We start from the raw sequence: 760 nt of genomic DNA, 5'->3' as shown, positions 1-760 counted from the left end.
TAGTGAAGGATGCAACTATGCATTAAAACAGTATTTTCATATTTTTGATTTTTTCTCAAAATCTATGAGTTAAACCCCTACGAAAATATTAAATTTTTCGGTAAATGCTCTGTATACTGAAGCCAATAATCTTTAGTGTTGTTTTAAAATTTCTAAACACATTCTACATTTGTATTAATGTACATTAAAATCTCTTTCATGGTACATGAGCATCGTTTTAATTTTTTGTCAATTAATTTAGTAAAACTTCATAATACTCCCTAAATTGGTGGAGTAACCACTATAAAATCAATATTCTTTAGAAAAACGGAGACAACAAATGTTCCAAACCTCTTTGACCTTCATCATATGTTAGTGAAAGATGCAACTATGCATAAAAACATTATTTTCATATTTTTGAATTTTTTTCGAAATCTATGTGTTAACACCCCTACGAAAATATGGATTTTTTCGGTAAATGCTCTATATACTGAAGCCTATGATCTTTAGTGTTGTTTTAAAATTTCTAAACACATTCAACATTTTTAATAGTAAATATTAAACTCTCTTTCATGTACATTAGTTTCGTTTTAATTTTTAGTCAATTAATTTAGTAAAACATCATAATACTAAAGATTATAATACTAAAGATCAATATTTGGTGGTTACTCCACCTAAATTGGTGGAGTAACCACTATAAAATCAATATTCTTTAGAAAAACGGAGACAACAAATGTTCCAAACCTCTTTGACCTTCATCATATGTTAGTGAAGGATGCAA

Source organism: Brassica oleracea, chromosome C5 (assembly GCF_000695525.1).
Source record: "Brassica oleracea var. oleracea cultivar TO1000 chromosome C5, BOL, whole genome shotgun sequence".
In the NCBI taxonomy this organism is placed as follows: domain Eukaryota; kingdom Viridiplantae; phylum Streptophyta; class Magnoliopsida; order Brassicales; family Brassicaceae; genus Brassica; species Brassica oleracea.
The sequence above is the reverse complement of the archived record's forward strand: the minus strand, read 5'-3'. Positions refer to the sequence as shown.